The sequence below is a fragment of the Cervus elaphus genome, chromosome 18, assembly GCF_910594005.1.
Source record: "Cervus elaphus chromosome 18, mCerEla1.1, whole genome shotgun sequence".
Classification (NCBI taxonomy): domain Eukaryota; kingdom Metazoa; phylum Chordata; class Mammalia; order Artiodactyla; family Cervidae; genus Cervus; species Cervus elaphus.
Window position 1 is genome coordinate 45,199,408 of NC_057832.1, and position 17,452 is coordinate 45,216,859.

The 17,452-nt window shown below is 34.6% G+C and overlaps 1 protein-coding gene across 6 annotated transcripts in view; it reads left to right on the forward strand.

Annotated features, from left to right (window-relative positions):
- Window positions 1–17,452, forward strand: part of SEMA3A (semaphorin 3A) — a 501,460-nt gene that overhangs the window by 138,899 nt on the left and 345,109 nt on the right. The gene's annotated exons all lie outside the window — the stretch shown is intronic.

Below are 17,452 nucleotides of genomic sequence, written 5' to 3' on the forward strand. Positions count from 1 at the left end.
CATAATCTTATGCTATCACTGTTAGGAATTATACATGTTCTTTGATACTACACTGAATATATGTGAACAATCCTAGTATGAGTCTTGGCATATTTGAGAGTTCAGTATTTCCCAGCTCCTTTTGCCTGCCTGCATTTCTTTCTCCCTTCTCTTTCTCTCTCCTTTTCTCCCCCTACTCATCACAACCACCACCTTCAAAGGAAGTCTTCCCCGATTGTTCCAGTTAAAACTGACCACTTGCTTCCTAACTGCCATTGAACATACCTACCAGATTAGAATTAAGTTATGTTATGAATTTTATCTTGAAAGATCTTTGCTAATTCTCTTATATATAAATTTTCACCTCCCTGGAAATAATGTAAATTGATCAGGGATCATTTCGTTGGCAGATCTTGCACATTTCAGATTATCGTACTTAAGTGAGCCTATCACAGCCTCCAAAAGTATTTTAAGAACAAACATAAAACATTTAACAGACACATATCACCGATAAATCCTGTTTTTTCACAATTTTTACACAGTAAAAATTAATTACTTCATATTTATAGCAACCATAGTGTGACCATCGGTTTTACCTATATATCTCAACCTGAAATAAGTCCAAAGTAAAATAATTAAAAACATTTTATTTCTTTATAGTTTTAAAACACTTTAAATTAACTTATAATATATAATTTTTAATTATAAATTGGCCAATTTTGAATTTAGCCATAAAGTTTTGTTTAGCCATTACCTCTATGAATGCTCTTACATAGGTAATAAACATCTCTCCTCTGAACTAATGAAAAGCCATTTAAATGATCTCCATGCTTGCATAGGAGCTCCAACCTCCTCTACTCTGCTAAGGTGCCAGAGTCCTCTTAAGACATGCCAGATCATATCACTCCTTTGCTCAAAATCTTCCAATTACTGGCAAAGCTCCCATGGCCTGTTGAGTCCTTCAAAGTTAACAAGGCTCTTTATGTTCAAGCTCGCTCATACCTTTCTGATTTCACGCTCCACCATGTCCCTCTCAGGCCACTGCAACCACACAGGTCTCCCTGCTGTTTCTAAATGCTTTGCCTATACCCTTTGAATCTCGATACCTTAGATTCTTCTTTTAGATATCCTTGGCTGACTTTCTCCCTTAATTCAGATCTCTATGCAAATGTGACCTCATTAGAGAAATTTTCCACCTAAAATAACACCTCTTACCACCCTTTCTCTCTTTTACTCTACTTTGGCAGTTTGTTGTTTTTAAATATTACTTAATTTACTTATTCATTTATTTATTATCCCTCTCCTTTCCCTAGAATTCATGTTTCATTAGGGCAAGGACTTTCCTTGTCCATTGCCTTGACTCCAAATTCTAGTACTGTGCCTGCCCCATAGTTGACATAAACTATTTGTTTTAAAATATGTATATAATATATGCATACTATATGATATGTATATGTGTATACACTTGTATATTCTTCTTTGTTGTAGCTGTGTATGACTATTATGAAAATAAAGAGAAATATAAATGATTGCATATAAACCATTTATTATATTAGCTATGATACCCCTTTCATTTTCTGTATTATGCAGTGAATATCTTTTTCCTTTCCACTCAAATATAAACTCTTTCAATGAAGAGTTATATTGACTTACTGTTAGTGTTACCTACAAAACTCAGTACATGCCTTACACATTTTATCAAAAAATATTGTCTATTTAATGTTGAAACCATTATTTTAAAATTATTTTTGTGGTTGAGAATTGTTTACTTTATTGAAGTAGAGTTGATTCTTAGTGCTGTGTTTATTTCTACTGTACAACAGAGTGATCAGTTATGCTATATATATATATATATCTCCTTTTTCATATTCTTTTCAATTTTGGTTTATCACAGGATATTGGATATAGCTCCTTGTGCTGTACAGTAGGATCTTATTGTTTATCCATTCTATATTTAACAGTTTACATCTGCTGATCCCAAACTCCCCATTCCTCCCTCTCTCATATTCCCTTACCCTTGGCAACCTCAAGTTTGTTCTCTATGTCTGTGAGTCTGTTTCTGTTTTGTAGATAAGCTCATTTGTGTCATATTTAGATGTGTGGTTTATGATTATAATGTACTCAGGGATTTTGTGACTCTTCTTACCATTTTCACTGGTGTTGCAGTCTATTTAGCTAGACATGATTTTGATGTGTAGAGTTGTCCCCCGTTCTCCATGATTTCCCTATCCAGGTTTTCAACTGCAGTCAACTGCTGCCCAAAAAATATTAAATGAAATATATCAGAAGTAGACAATTCATTAAACTACCTGCCATTCTGAGAAGCATGATGAAATCTTGTGCTGTCCTGCTGCATCCCTGTGTTCATCATATCCTATCCCTTGGTCACTTAGTAGCCCCCTCCATTCACTGCTGCGATATGACGGTGCTTGTGTTCAAGTAACCCTTATTTTACTTAATAATGTCCCCCAAAGCACAAGGATAGTGATGCTGGCAATTCAGATATGCCAAAGGGAAGCTTTCAAGTGTTTCCTTTTTATGAAAAGGTGAAAACTCAGCTTTAGTTGAAAGAAATGAAATCATATGCCAAAGTTGATAAGATCTACAGTGAGTTTTCTGTATATGAAATTGTGAAGAAGGAAAAAAAAATTGTGCTAATTTTTCTGTCCCACCTCAAACTGCAAAAATAATGTCCACAGTCATGATAACTGCTTAAGTTAGATGAAAAAGGAATTAAATTGTACAAGAAAGTTCAAGAGAGAGAAAGAACACATTCAAATAACTTTTATTTCAGTTTATTGCTGTGATTGTTCTATTTTATTATAATCTTAATACCTCACTGTACCTCATTTATAAATTAAAGCTTATCATATACATGTATAGGAAAATATATAGGATATATAAGTTTTGCTACTATCCACTGCTTCAAGCATCCCCTGGGGGTCTTGGAGTATATCCCCTGAAAATAAAGGGGAACTACTGCATTTCATTTTTTTTAAGAATAGAGGATGTTTTTAAAACAAACACTTCATAATAAATTTCAGTCACTTTGAAAAAATGAATTCAGAAACTATTTTGAAATTTTTGTTAAAGATTTTTAAAAATTACATATTTTGTTATTTAAAATTCATATTTGGTAAAGTATCAATATGATGACAGTATATATATAATCATCATTTTGCTATTTATCTATCAGCCAAAAACAGCATTTGCTTTGTTTCAACCATATGTTCTTTTCTTTTTGCTGTACAACAATCTTGTTTTTGTTCATTCATTGGAGCTGGCAGATAGCTATAAGGGTTTGAATTCCAAAGTCAATTCAGCATTAACTTTATATCCGTGACCAATGTCAAATCTGAACTCTATCTAATAGAAATATTGAGTAATCTCATGTTAATCTTCTCTGGGTACCAGCTCTGACTAGCACTAATGAACAAAGTTTGATTGGAAACTCTAGTAGATTACTATCAGCCTATAGTGTTTACTTTTTAAGAAACCACCCTATGGATTTATCCCACCCACCTAAGTCTGGCTGCTGCATTCAACAGTATTCAAAAAGTTCTTCATACACCCTCTAATTAAAGAAATCCTTGACTCATGGTGCCAGGAATATAAGTGGGTTCAACTCCCCCACTGGTAAATACCAGTTCTTCAGATAATTTTTTATTTATTTACACATTTTGACATTGTTTTATCTGTTTTCACAACAGTTAGAAAAGGTAATTCATAATTTAAGACTTTAAAACAATTTACTTTTAACTGCATTTTTAACAGCTAAAATGTATTTACTCTCTGGAAAGGGAATAAACAGACTTATGCATGATTTTAAAGTCACATTTAAAATAAAAATATTTGACATAAAAATTTTTATTGTGCAGATGTTGTGTTATAGCAAAGAAAAATGCATAGGATATTGCTTTTTTGTCTGTAATAATACCAAAGAAATTAAATGTTGAATTAAAGAATGAAATTCTTAGCCTGTGTTGCATAAACCTTGAATGATGGTAATCAACCATGATGCGTGACTAAGGCACACATCTGTCTATATGATTTATGACAGAATATAATCAGAAAATAAGCTCTCCACTTTTTAAGGGACTATAGTTCATTGTTAGAAAGGATCATGTTTAGCATGGAAGTATTTTTCATTTATATTCTTTCTTTAAGGTTCTTTCCATATTTTTCCTTTAAATTTACTCTTTTTTCATTCATTGCAGACTGCAAGTACCCCATTGTGAACTTCCACTCAGGAAATGACATAATTTCTTCTCATCAGAGAATTGTTTTCTTTTTAAGAAGTGAATAGTACTTATGTTCTGCTTTAGCAGGAGGTGGTCTGTCTGTCATACTTGGCATGTTTGATTATGTAGTGATTAGTGCCAGAAGAGCATATAGATTAAGAGCCTCACTAAAATGAATCTTAGCAAACTTTCCAACCATACCACAGTGAACTGTATCTTCTGAAGAGGAAATCATCCTCCCTTCAAAATTCATGCCTTTGATTGACATAAATATTACAGTACAGAGAAAAATGCACAGTTAATTTAATGTCACTCTATTAGTAGCTGATCTTCAGAAACTATGAAGAGTCTTAGCCTTGTTGTTAATACTTATTATTTCTCATGCATTTAATTATATTCAATATTTGATGATATTTGTTTAAAGATTCATTTAATCTTTATTACAGCCCAATAGGAAGTGTACTACCGTTTCCTTCACATTATGGATTAGGAAAACGAGACTAGAGTTGTCGTCACTTGCCTAAGGTTATGCAGTGAGTAAAGTGCTGGTTTCAAGTTTCCACACCAGTGTGACTCTGTGGACTCAGCCTGAGTGTCAGGGATGAAGCCCCTCTTCTCAAATGTAATCTTAAGGAAGCCTCTACTGGGGTAAAACGTGACTTATATGCTTTTTCACTTTTTAAAACCCCCAAATACTTTTGTGGTATCTTTCTCAAAATGTGTATATTTTTCTTGAATATAATTGAAATACAAATGATAATGACAGTGGTTTATTTCTGATGGTCATTTGCTTTACAAATGCTAACTCATTTATCATCACAACACTACTAGGTAGATAGTATTACTGTTCACATTTTACATAGGAACAAACTAAGGTCACACATTTAGTTACTTACAGAGCAATAATTTGAACACAGGCAGTCTGATTCCCAGAACATGTATCTTAAAAGTGATAATGTTATTATTGCTGGATTGTATTGTGAAGAAAGACAGTGCTTTACTTAGATCTGGAACGCTTTTATAAAGTAGTATCCTGATATTTTAATTTCAGTGATAACTATATCCCATCTTGTTTCAAAAATCATGTAAATGTAACTCAGGAAAAATAATTAGCAAGAAGATAAAATAAAGAGCACATTTACTAATCAGTGAATAGATATTTATTGAATTAAATATGTAATGATATGATTAAGATAACCATGACATAAAAATAAAGATTATGAGATGAAACTAGTTTTATTAATTAGAATCAGCTTTAAAAACTGTTTTCCTCCATTAATTATAACCAAACCACTTGGTTTTATCTAAATAAACTGGAATTTAGGAAAATGATAGTAATCACAATTGTTATTGCACTAAGAGTCCTATTTTCTAAAGTCAACAATGAAGAATAAAATTTAGCTAAATACATATTTGACTAATATTAGGTAACTCACCAGTATTAGTGGCCACTATGTATTTAGCACGCTTGTAGTGCTGATACTTTCATATAAGTCTTATCTTTTAATGTTCACAATAATCTTGAATGACAATCATAGCCATACTCATTTTGTGGAAGAAGAAAATAGAGGCATAAATAAACAAGTAAACTGCACTAGGGGAGCACAGCAAGTAAACTAGAGAAGTCTATCTCATTTCAAATCTCCTACTTTATTATTACATGGTTTCATCCTTTATAATAACACTCACAGTTAAGCAGTTATACATGGTTTAGCTTTTTACTATGAAATATAATGGTTTTGTGCTCAGGTCTTAGTTTATAAAAGTAACTCAGTGACAACAAGGAGCAGTCAATGCCACTGAATGAAAAGTTTAATGGTACCCAGGTTCTCGAGAATGAGAGGCGTGCCACACCACACAGGGCCAGAGGAAGAACACCACGTTTTGGTCATGAGGTAGAAACAGGAGAGAGGGAGGCAGCCTTTAATGGAGTTTTTACAGGAAAGGCAATATTTAAGAGTAAGCCCTTTAGAATTGGCTAATTTGCATAAATTTTAATGACTTTGAGCTTTAGGGAGAGTTCCAAGTTGTCTGGTATCTGGCTGGCTTTGGGTTCATTTGAGTGAAAGTCACTCAGTCGTGTCCAATTCTTTGAAACCCCGTGGACTATAGAGACCATGGAATTCCCTAGGCCAGAATACTGGAAAGAGTAACCATTCATTGCCTTCTCCAAGGGATCGAGCCCAGGTCTCCCACATTGCAAGCAGATTCTGTACCAGCTGACCCACAGGGGAAGCCCTGGGTTCATTTAGAGCAAGGAAACACTGGCTTGATTTCTGAGAGTTAAGAAGGTAAGTGGGAGTGTGGTCTTGGATCTGCTGGTCTGCCATGAAAAGTGTGTTCCAGGCTTCTGTCCACCATTCCCAGGAATTAGCTAGTTCTGGGAGATCAGTCTCTCTTTGGGTCTGTAAGACTCTCAAGAGATGTCAAAACATCTTAAGTTAACAGAAAAAAGATAAATAAAGTGTTGCTCTTTAGTTGCTAAGTCTTGTCCAACTCTTTTGAGACCCCATGGACTGTAGCCTGCCAGGCTCCTCTGTCCATGGGATTTCCCAGGCAAGAATACTGGAGTGGGTTGCCATTTTCTCTTTCAGGGGATCTTCCCAACCCAGAGATCGAACCCACAACTCCTGCTTACATTGGTAGTGGGTTCTTTACCACTGAGCCACATACCCAAAAAAAAAAGAAATCATATCCAATTTACTATTATGAGCTTTCCTTTTATGAAGAAAGTGACTTAATAAAGTCCCTAAGCTGATTATTGCTGCAAATAAAACATATTTCCTTTAAATTTTTTATAAATAATTTGGTATATCCAACTACATGCATTTAATAATATAAGTAACTGATGCTAGCAATATGAAATTTGTAATTGTGCTATCAATAGGAAATACCTTTGATTGGTTTAATATAACTACAGCAATTCTTCTTGGAAGAAATTCCTACTAAAACTTAGGAACTTTTTTTTAGTATACTGAAAGGAGAATATTATTTTTACTATACACAGACAAACTACAAACTCTATAGATAGCAGACAAAGCAGTAATACATCATAATTCTTAGAGACAATGAATCATTTTCTGATAGGAGCAAGAGAATTTAATTGTATGTCTCCTATTAAATATCGTTAGGACTAATGGTATAATAACCACTACCAAGTGGTCTTGATATGGGGTTGGAGTATTAGTGATTCTATCATCAATATAATAGTATGAGTCCAGGAAAGAAGAAAGAGAATAGAAATGGGAATGATGTCAGACATAGTAACAAGTTGTTTAGTTGAGATCTTTGCTACCACCTGGGCTCTTAATTTGGGTTCACGTGCAAGAGATTTACTATTTTCATTTCTCTGGCAGCCTCTTGGACTCTGTGAACTGCTTCAAGTAATGATGTTTTTAGTTCAGAAAATAAAGTATATAGCATTACAAGGAAAAACAATTATATGGAGAAACTTATAAGAATATTGAAAAGAACAATTTTTTATTTAGTTCATTTCAGTTCAGTCACTCAGTTGTATCCAACTCTTTGCAACCCCATGAACCAAAGCACACCAGGCCTTCCTGTCCATCACTAACTCCCAGAGTTTACTCAAACTCATATCCATTTAGTTGGTGATACCATCCAAGCATCTCATCCTCTGTTGTCCCCTTCTCCTGCCTTCAATCTTTCCCAGATTCAGGGTCTTTTCAAATGAACCAGTTGTTCGCATCAGGTGGCCAAAGTATTGGAGTTTCAGCTTCAGCATCAGTCCTTCCAATGAGTATTCAGGACTGATTTCCTTTAGGATTGACTGGTTGGATCTCCTTGCAGGGACACTCAAGAGGCTTCTCCAACACCACAGTTCAAAAATATTAGTTTTTTGGTGCTCAGCTTTCTTTACAGTCCAACTCTCACATCTATGCTGGATCACTACGGGAAAAACCATAGCCTTGACTAGACGGACATTTGTTGACAAAGTGATGTCTCTGCTTTCTAATGTGCTGTCTAGGTTGGGTCATAACTTTACTTCCAAGGAGTAAGTGTCTTTTAATATCATGGCTTCAGTCACCATCTACAGTGATTTTGGAACCCAAAAAATAAAATCTGTCACTGTTTCCACTGTTTCCCTATTTGTTTGCCATGAGGTGATGAGACCAGGTGCCATGATCTTAGTTTTCTGAATGTTGAGCTTTAGGCCAACTTTTTCACCCTCCTCTTTCACTTTCATCAAGAGGCTCTTTAGTTCTTCTTCACTTTCTGCCATAAGGGTGGTGTCATTGCATATCTGAGGTTGCTGATATTTCTCCTGGCAATCTTGATTCCAGTTTGTGTTTCATCCAGTCCAGCAGTTCTCATGATGTACTCTGCATATAAGTTAAATAAGCAGGGTGACAATACACAGCCTTGACGTACTCCTTTCCTGATTTGGAAACAGTCTGTTGTTCCATGTCCAGTTTTAACTTCTGCTTCCTAACCTGCATACAGATTTCTCAAGAGGCAGGTCAGGTGGTCTGGTTTTCCCGTTTCTTTAAGAATTCTCCACAGTTTTGGTGATCCACACAGTCAAAGTCTTTGGCATAGTCAATAAAGCAGAAATAGATGTTTTCTGGAACTTGCTTGCCTTTTCGATAATCCAACTGATGTTGGCAATTTGATCTCTGGTTCCTCTGCTTTTTCTAAATCCAGCTTGAACATCTGGAAGTTCACAGTTCACGTACTGTTGAAGACTGGCTTGGAGAATTTTGAGCATTACCTTGCTAGCATGTGAGATGAGTGCAACTGTGCAGTAGTTTGAGCATTCTTTAGCATTACCTTTTTTTGGAATTGGAATGAAAATTGACCTTTATCAGTTCTGTGGCCACTGCTGAGGTTTCCAAATTTGCTGGCATATTGAGTGCAACACTTTCATAACATCATCTTTTAGGATTTGAGATAGCTCAATTGGAATTCCATCACGTCCACTAGCTTTGTTCTAGAGATGCTTCCTAAGACCCACTTGACTTCACATTCCAGGATGTCTGGCTCTAGGCTGATGATCATACCATTGTGATTATCTGGGTCATGAAGATCTTTTTTGTATAGTTCTTCTGTGTATTCTTGCCACCTCTTCTTAATATCTTCTGCTTCTGTTAGGTCCATGCCATTTCTGTCCTTTATTATGCCCATCTTTGCATGAAAATTTCCCTTAGTAGGTCTGATTTTCTTCAAGAGATCTGTAGTCTTTCCCATTCTATTGTTTTCCTCTATTTCTTTGCACTGATCACTGAGGAAGGCTTTCTTATCTCTCCTTGCTATTGTTTGGAACTCTAATTTAGTAATGCTTGCCATTTTAAATTTAAGCATTTTAAATTTATCCTCTTCTTTAGAAGAGGATATAGTGGAATTTTGGAACACCACCAAAATTAGAAAGAGATGATCAGTATAAGTGACACTGTAAGATTTCTGGAAGAAATGTGATTTGAAAATATCTGATCCATTTTGGTGGTGTAGTTACAGCTCCCCAGGCGGCTCAGACAGTAAAGTATCTGCCTGAATTGCGGGCGACCTGGGTTTGATTCCTGGGTCAGGAAGATTCCCTGGAGAAGAAAATGACAACCCACTCCAGTATTCTTACCTGGAGAATCCCATGGACAGAGGAGCCTGGCAGGCTACAATCCATGGGATCACAAAGAGTAGGATATGGCTGAGACAAACACTTTCACTTTACTTATAATCAGTAAGACCACTGTGCTTTATTATGTACCTTCATAAAAAATGAACAAGAAGCTAAATATCAGTTAAAAATTAGTAAATCATTTTTTTCCCAATCCAAGTTCATTAATCACCTGAATTTTATACTAGGTTCTAGGTGGTCTTTGAGTCCTTGGTTAAGAAAAGTTGGGGTTCTTAGTAATTTCTTTTCATGAGGTTAAAGAAATGGTTATATCAATGAAGTATGTCTTTGACACCATCTGCTTCTTTATTTGCTGTCCCCTTCTAGCTCATTGTGCCCCACTTATCCTCAGAAAAACTATTAGGTGCGTTTTGTTTTTGTTTTACAAAAATTGCCAGACAAGTCACCAGGATCTAACATCACATGAGCTGAACTATGTGCATTTTTCTATCCTTTCATCTCCCCCTTTCCCACAAAATACCCCAGCTGAAATATTGATGCTAAAATCCACAAGGCCAAAGAACTGAGTCTTTGTACTCAGTTTTATAGTCTAATATCAGTTATGTCACTGATTATCCATGTTCATCGAGCTTTCTGTCTTTCAAGTTTTGTTCCTATAAGGTGAATTTAAAATATCTGACCCTAGTGTTCACAGAATTAAAATAGCTAGCTAATTGTCCCAAAGTCCTTGAACAGAATTTGTTTTATACTAAATGCCCAGTAACAGGAGCTACTGTTATCCTGATCTCTGATGTGTAATAAATTGCAATACTAATCAGAATCTATGTGGTAGATGAGGAGAATTGAAATCCCTTCAAATTAGGGTTAATGTTTTACTCAACCTTGTTTATTTGCATTATCTGATGAGTGTGTAACATCTGTAATAATCTTTTACATAATATATTTAAAGAAATGCATTCCCAAGACCATGCCTAAAAGTATAGTAACTTCTGAGTGGCTACATTTCAAGCAAGTTTGGTGGAAATATATCCTGTCATTCACACATAGGTAGGATAAAGTAGCTATATAAAATATGTTATTGAATAATGCAATGGTACATAGAAATTATGTTATGCCAGCTGACCAACTTCTTCTCTTTTATGTATCTTATTGGATACAAAAATAAACAAATCATTTATTCACACAATAAATGCTAAGGACAGAACTTTGAACAATTTCCTTATTTAAACTATGTTTCCAAATTGTGATGTCATTTTTTTCTTAACCATAAGTTGTTATCATTTTGGTTTAACTGTCTAATAGCTAAAGAAAGAATAGGACTAAATATTTTTAAAACCCATAGTTCTATTTTTAAAGCTGTCAATGCTGAAAAACATATCAATTTCATACTAAATGCCCAAAAATTACCTATCTATTCTAATGAATGGGAAAAGAAAGCTCATATGTGACCTAAAAGTCATTTGATGAATGACTTATTTTGCATATTTTGTCATTCATGCTTTGCATATTTTACTGCATAAAAATGTAGTGAATATCTCTAGATCAATAAATTTCAAGAAACAAATATATCCTTTTAAATGATATTTGTTTTGAAGCTTATTTAGCAAGTAGGCATTTCTAATACAATTCTATAGTTTCAGGACTTCCTGAAGTAGTTGCATTTCCATGAAGTTTGTCCCAAGAAATTCTGTCCACCAGAGTAAAGATATTTCAGTTAAATAATTTATTGGCAACTCAGCGACCATAATAACTGATGAAATATGTTGAGACAAGGAGTAGTCAAGTATAGTGAATGTGAAATGTACTGTGAATTTTAGAATAGGAAGAGCATATGCCAAGAAAAATGAAGAATAATACCTATAAAATAGTAAGGTTATATTTGCCTTTATATATTTAAACTGAAGAAATAGTGATATTTAGATAAAGACAAATTTTATTAAAATAGAAGTTAAAACTAAAAGAGCAAAAATAAGCTCTATTACCAAAAAAAAAAAAAAAAAACAGTGTCGGTCTATTACCTTTAACATCGAGATGGGGTGAGAAGCAAAAATAAATGAATTGTGATAACAGTATGTGTCAGTGAATATATAATACTATGGCTAACTATCATGTAGCCCATATTTAATTTTCTATACACAGCAATCTTATCTCTAGAAAATCATGATAAAACTAAGGAAATTAAATGAAGAGAAAGAAGCAATAGTGCATTCTTAAGTTTACTGTTTTAACAATCACCATTGGTGACCCAGTTTTGTTTTGTCTTTTTCCCTTCCAGGGAAAGTATCTATACATTACTTCCACAAGTTTTGTATAAAAGTCCCTCAAGGCTACATGTGACTAATGCTTCTTTGGGACAAATGTAGCCCGAGGGATGGAAAGAGTTTTTAAGGTCCAGAAGCTGACTCTCACATTAATATGGAGAAGTGTCTTATTAGGATGATGGGTTCCTACTAATAGTAGAACTTCCTAATGTGTGAAAAAAATTTTTTTTTTTGCTGGTATCATGAGCTTTGTGCTGGGTGTACTGGTTTATTTGGAGCCCGTTACTTGTGAAAGCTTCACCTTTTCCATTTTTAGAAAATGTGAGGCAGCAAAATGGTTTTTGACAAACTGCAGATCCTGCAGAGTTTAATCAGCTTGATTGTAGGCACCGTATGCCTCTCCTTGTCCCTTCTTTTATTTGACTACTGGCAGTTTGAGAAATTTTTCCTTCTACTGGATTATAGTTTTAAAAGAAAGTAAAAGAATGTGATTCCTGAAAACAAAGCAAAACAAAAAATTGCTTTATCGAAAATCATCAGCAAACAATAGGAAAAGATTCACAGGAGCTCCGAAATGGTAACTTATTTTCTCTCTGTCTCTCAATGTTTCCAAGTATAGTTTTTAATTTATGGACTTAGAACAGCTCTTTTATCTTTTTAAGGACCGAGATGATACAGTTGTAATATACTCTGTGTGATGCAAAAACAAAGGGGTTTTTGTATGTAAGGTAGTTGGTAGATTTTTTAGTTTGTGTACCTGTATTCTTTATGTTACTAAATAAGTCTTTTTCCATGTTTGGCTTAAATTATTATAATTTGAAATTATTGACTGACTTGCTTCCTACAAGTTTCTTTGCATCAGTGGTTAATTTTGGTTTTAATTTCATTACAGTGATACTGAAAGTTAAGAATAGTACATAGAACTTAAGGGACTGTGGTCTTTTTAGTTCAAATAATTTTATCTTAGTTAATTCCTTTCAAATGGAAGTGAAAACTATGCAAGAAAATGGCTTAAAAATGATTTGTATGAAAACAGGGAACACTTTTAAAACAAATAACAAAAGAAAATATATAAAGTTAAAGGAAAAGGACCTCCAATTACAAAAATGAAAATAAAAAAATTAGTAACACAAAAATAGCTGAAATAGAATAACCCCAACAGTTTTAACCAATAAATCTATTTAAACTTGAATAATCAGAATATTGAGTAAATTCATATTCAAAAATCACTAGCTTCAAAATGGCTCGATGTCATAAGATATAGGTATCAAAGTAAGCTATTTGAATATAATTAAAGTAAGTTTTTATATAAAATTTTTGAAAGAATTCTTAACCCTAAACCTGAAATATTAGTTAAATATATTATTGTTGACAATAATATGTTGTTGTTTTTTTTTCATTGTTGTTTGGTTGTTTTAAGTATTATTGGTTTATATTAAAGACGAAATTTGAGAAAAACTTTATAGTCACCAAAGATTGCTTACTTAATTGTTTAAGGAGATAAACTATGACAAGACTGGTTTTAACAGAGGCAGTTTAGTTGAATTCTTACTGTTTATTTCCATCTATGATTTGATGACAATAATCATAACTGGTATTTTAAAAACAGAAGTCAAAATTGTATCTATTATTATTGTGTCAATCATTGAACGAGAGTAGAAAGTATCTAGACTTTCATTTCTTGAGGTCTTTCTTTACTGGGCAATGTCTTCAGTGTGGCATCATTAATATATCAAGTTCTTCAAAAGTTAAAAATATCCAGTGGAGAATACTTCATGCTCTTTTCAGCCTAATAGGCTACATTTGCATATTTTACCAGTTTACTGAGCTGACAAATTGACTGATTAAAGTGATATATTTTAAAATTTCAACTTGATACAAAACTTTGAAGTCTTCTGCAGTTTTATTTTGGTAAAGTTGATTCCCCATTTGGAAATGCATGACTTACCAATCCAATACCACCAGCTAGAGCAATTACTAGAAAATTATTAACAACAAACCAAAACTTCTCCAGATAATGTTATTTTCAGTTAGTTTACTATTTGCTTATTGTCCATAATTCTACAGCACTGTGAAAGATTTATTATGAGATTGAAACAAATCAAACTGCTTTCTCTTCTACTGTTAGAACATTCATTTCTTCTTTTTATACTCAGGGAAAATCAGCTTTTACTCTGAATAATGGCTCTCTGACAAAGTCTTATCTTCCAGTCCGCTGGAATTCCTGCTGTCCTAAGGCAGACAGGGCATAAAGTGAATTCTTTCTGAAGCAGGCATTGCGTGGCTGAGCAAAACTGACTATTGTCTCTGACATGTTTTCTCTACACCTTTTGATTCTGGGCACTTTCTGTTGTATTGTTCAGTCAGTGAGGCAACCCTGAATTGTGCTCTGGTAACAGATGGTCTCAACATCTAGGTGGCTATATAATTTTTTTAAAAAAATTAGTTTGTGCATTACTACCTGTCATACGCCCATCATGGGACAGTTTAGGCTCGGCTTCATTATTCTAAAATAAGGAAGCAGGCCCTGTCTGAGACATACTCATCTCATAGCAGAAGGAAAAGGACAATGGCAGAACCATGAGCTGTGTTTTAAAGCTCTTGCACAAGTGTGGCACATAGTAGTTATAGTCACATGTCGTTGTACAAAGCAAGTTATTTGACTACATATAAAGTCAGTGGTCCTTGAAGTCTAATCCTCCTACAGGGACTGGCGCAGCTGAGAGCAGCAGCTCATAGAGGGACAGGAACACAACCTACCAAAGTCTGGGCACATATATTCATGTTCCTCTCTTACATGCACAAAAGGCCTCTCTAATCCCAGTGTCAAAGTCGGGAACCACATGATGGCACAGATGAGGATCTTAATCTGGAGAATCCTAATTCTGAAATTCTAACTAAAAAGGATCGTTTATATAGTCTTTCCCTCCCCCTTCACCCAGGAGCACACACATACATTTCTAATACACTGCGGTGGAACAGCAGAACACTTAAACAGAAAAGGGGAGAAGTCAGACACGGAGCAGTCACAGGGAGATGAGGCGAGCCTGAATGACAGTGGGCATGCCCCTCTCCTGGTGACGGGAGTGCTCCCTGAGAGCCTCCTGGTTTGATGCCTCCTTGAGGTTGTCCACCCTGTCATCTCCGCAGCTCTTAGCTCTGCCTCTGGCAGATCTTTTCCATTACTCTGCCGGCTCGGCATTATCTGAGGAGGGATTGTGGAATACCCACCTTGCAGGCCAAGCTCCTTTCTTGGCCTGGTTTTTCTGCCAGTAGAAATTTGGTAGGCCTAAAGTTTCTTTTAAATCTTGAATACTCACAGTCTCTTTTATTCCAGGCTGATGGTTCTTTTGGCAGTATAACTTTCTCAAAACATAGCAGGCTTTTTACTTACATAATTTAATTTTATTCACTATCATGTATGAATAGCTACAACCATGATATTCCATCTAAACTCTGGTACCTTGAACTTATTGGGCTTATAGAAGACTTGTATCCTTTTTTATTCTGTTTTCTCTGAGTCATTCTATCCTGCGGAAAGTATTAATGGCTGTTATGATAAATAACAATACCTGTCTTGATTAGAGGCCATGACCAGTTGTAGTTACTTCAAAAAAAAGTTTGTACCCGTAATTTTTGTAGCTATGTTTAAGAAATAATAGAAAGATTAAAAGTTTTCTACGGAATCATATATATTCAGGATAAATAATTTTATATTTAGACTAGGTGATCACATACAGTCAGATGGAGATAGGAATTCCAAAAATTTTGGTGGTACTAAGCACTTGGATTATTTAAAGTTTAATTAAAACATTTCAAAATATGTACAAATCAGCTAAGGGTTCTCCATGGAAAGTGTGTGTATGTATGTGAGTAAATGCACATGCTTGCCTATGCACATGTGTTTTGCATGCTAAGTTGCTCCAGTCGCATCCAACTCTTTGCAACCCTATGGACCACAACCCACCAGGCTCCTCTGACCATGAGATTTTCCAGGCAAGAATACTGGAGTGGGTTACTGTGCTCTCCTCCAAGAAATCTTCCCAACCCAGGGATTGAAACAACATCTCTTATGTCTCCTGCATTGGCAGGTAGCTTTCTTTACCACTAGCACCATTTAGGAAGCCCATGTGTTGGACATATGTGTTATATATAATAATGTTTATTTTATAAAGTATATATTAATGTAAATAATATATATATATTAGGAGATATATATATATGAATAAAAGTTTACAAGATAGAATTAATAACATGAGTAAACCAAGGCATTTAAGCTGCAGGCGATTAGTTTTATAATAGTTCATAGAATTTCTGTTTACTTTATTAGGGCAAAATTGTTTCCAGTGTAATTTTTTAAACACCTTTAAGAATTATCTATTTCCCCTGGGGCTCTCTTCATGACCTTTTAATGACCTAAAACTGCCCCAAGAAATTTGTCCAGGCTGATTTAAAGTCTCCTGAAAAGACAAAAAGAAGTTTATTTAAAGAAACAATTATTCTGAAGGATATTAAGCCAAGGATAGGGACAAATGCTCTAATTTTCTATACTTTGTAATCTCATTGAAAAAAATGTTAAAAATGGTAAAATTTTAAGCTTCAGGTTTTAATTCTAAATGTGAGATCATCAATGACACTTTGGGGTTTAGAAATTGCTTAGTTAGAGGATACATGGCATGTAATTGTTTTGATCAAATTACATATATATATATTCAGCTAGTGTAAGCCTAGATAATACGGGCCTATTTTAGGTCCACTGAAGCCCTACATGTCATTTCTTTGGTTTGGTTACTTCACTCCATAGAATTTCAAATATATTAATTCTACCTTTGTTCCACATTCAGCATCTGGTTTTTAATTTAAAAAATTAAGGAGTCTTTATAAATGTGTCCTTTCATTTCATTATCATTTTCTGTGGTTTTTTCCCAACAATTATTATGCATATTTAGAGGTACTAGCAGAGTAAAAGAATCTTAACTATTTTAAAAGTTTTCAATTTAACAATTAATAAGGCTTTAAGAATTGATGCTTTTGATCTGTGGTGTTGAAGACTCTTAAGAGTCCCTTGGACTGCAAGGAGATCCAACCAGTCCATCCTAAAGGAGATCAGTCCTGGGTGTTCATTGGAAAGAATGATGCTGAAGCTGAAACTACAATACTTTGGCCACCTGATACAAAGAGCTGACTCATTTGGAAAGACTCTGATGCTGGGAAAGTTTGAGGGCAGGAGGAGAAGGAGATGACAGGGAATGAGATGGTTGGATGGCATCACTGACTCAATGAACATGGGTTTGGGTAGACTCCAGGAGTTGGAGATGGACAGGGAGGCCTGGTGTGCTGCTGTTCATGGGGTCACAAAGAATAGGACATGACTGAGT